A 2,285-nucleotide genomic window follows, 5' to 3' on the forward strand; every position below is an offset into this window, starting at 1 on the left:
TTAGCTAGGGTCTCTCCCTCCGGGATCCGCCTCTACCCTAAAGCTGCAGCCCCTGCCGCCTCCCTGCTGGCTTGCCACTGGTCTTCGCCGGCACAGGGATTCCCACAATCTCTATGGCTGACGCCGCTGCTGGCTCCACTATCAGCCCTTTTAATCTTCGCCGCTCTTCCCCAGCACCAAGTTCCCCTGTGGTTCTCACTACCGCCCCTCCTGCTGATCTCACCACCAGCTCGCTAGATCTTCACCAGCCTTCCCTGGCACAGAGATCCTCAGAGGCTTCCGCTGCTGCCAGTCTCCCTGCCAGCTCATTTGATCTTCTCCAGTTTTCCCCAGCACAAAGATCCTCCACAGCTCCCAATGCCACCGCTGCAGCTGTTGGACGCAGTGGCCGAGACAAGGACAAGGTCAGCCCTGCGTCCCTGGGACAGTATATAACTTGTGTTTTTTTCCAGTTCCAAGATGGCAAACCCCTTTCCCAAAAGGAGAACGTTGAGGGGCAAGGGGAGGGACTTTCGGTGGCAAAGGTCAGAGGTTAGGGGCAGGACTTTACATCCCAAGATTGCGACCAGGGGGCAGGGCCACCCTTGTAGCCCTCAACAACTCACCAAAACTTAAGTGGCCCTCCAGCCAAAATAATTGCCCGCCCCTGTTTTAATTGTTTTAAAAGTTTTACTTGACTTCACAATGAATACTATCATGTGGATTAAAAATTGACAGACTACACATAAATGATGCCAAAGCATCACTTTTTCAAACTGGAGAAGTTTTACTCTGGTTTCTTTATCTTCGTTCATAATTCTAAATAAAACTCCTAATAAACAATACATTAATTAAAACTTCAAGTGGTACTTACCTGAAAGATGCTATAAGTTAAGAGAGAAATAGTATTAAAGGAATACTAGGTTTCTAAGTTACGTGCAAGTAATTAAATTGATTATGGGTAAAATTGTTTACTACGTGATGTATTAGGATAAAATCTGAGGCATTTCAAGATAATAGATGATCTCATCTACCATGAAATAATTTGTCAAGAAAAAGACTAAATAAAGACTAAAAAAAGACTAAACTAAGTTGCATAAACTAGATAGTATAACGTGCTGGAGAACTAGCACTAGGAAATGAGCCTGCATAGGTTAGAATGTTAACAGAATTAAAGACAAAGTCCTAATGGCTTCTCAGAAGCTGTGCACGTATCATTGTTTAAATTTATACATTTAAAATGTTTATAGGAATCTTTCAATGTACTTAATAGGTTCATAGCTACATTTTTAACCATATGACAACCTGTGTCAAATTTCCTTAAGTGTATTTTTGTCTTATTATAATTACACCATCATTGCAATTCAGATAAAATAAATTTCAGTTCTTTGTACTAAACACATTGCCTATTGATGAAAATGGAACAGCTTCAGAGATATATAATGACAATTATTTCCAGGTATGAGTTTAAGTACTGTTGTGGCTGCAAAGATCCAGGAAATATGTGAGAGGCAAAGATACTTGTGGGTGACGCCTTTTATTGGGCCAGCTGCATTGCTGGGATAGACTAGACAAGTTTTTGGATACCAGAGTACTCTTCCACTGTTGTACCTAAAAACTTGTTGAAGTCTACAGGTAGGCGTTCATTTCTAGCGGTAAGAATTTCTCTGAAATTTTCATCTCTAGAAAAATAGCCCTGAGTCCAGGATCTGCTGACTTTGAAATTGCCACATAGGTGGATGGCACAGGTGGCAATGGTAAGCCAAGAGTGCAGGGACCTGGGCTTAGGGAGATCCTCCCTGAGCCTGAGTCCCAGCCCTGATGGCTTTGAAACTGCTGCCCACTTGGGCAGTGTGGGCAGCAATGGGAAGTAAGGTGCTCAGGATCTGGGCTTCCCATTGCCATCCAGGCCACACAGCTGGCTATCTCTAGGGAAGTGAGGGAGAACAGCAAGTGGTTGCTCCATACCCCTCAGACCAGAAGAGAAGGGGAGTGGAGCAAGTTACAGGTGTTCATTCTTGGTAGAGGGTTTCTCTTGCAAGGGAGATCTGCCAGGTGAAAACTCCTAGAGGAGATGTTTCCTCCAGGAGAAATTGAATGAACACTTGTATACTCCTAATTTCTACTGGGAGAGCAGCTATTCTCCCAGTAGAAATGTAACCCCTGTTCATGGTCAAAGACTATCCCAACCATGCAGTGGGTTAAATAAAAGGTATCATCCACAAAGATCCTTGCCTCTTACAAGTATGAAGAAACTTGCATGCAAGTTGATATTTAAAAGACTGGCTAAGTTTAGTTTAGGAAGA

This window comes from Crocodylus porosus, unplaced genomic scaffold (genome assembly GCF_001723895.1).
Source record: "Crocodylus porosus isolate Cpor-Errol unplaced genomic scaffold, CroPor_comp1, whole genome shotgun sequence".
In the NCBI taxonomy this organism is placed as follows: domain Eukaryota; kingdom Metazoa; phylum Chordata; order Crocodylia; family Crocodylidae; genus Crocodylus; species Crocodylus porosus.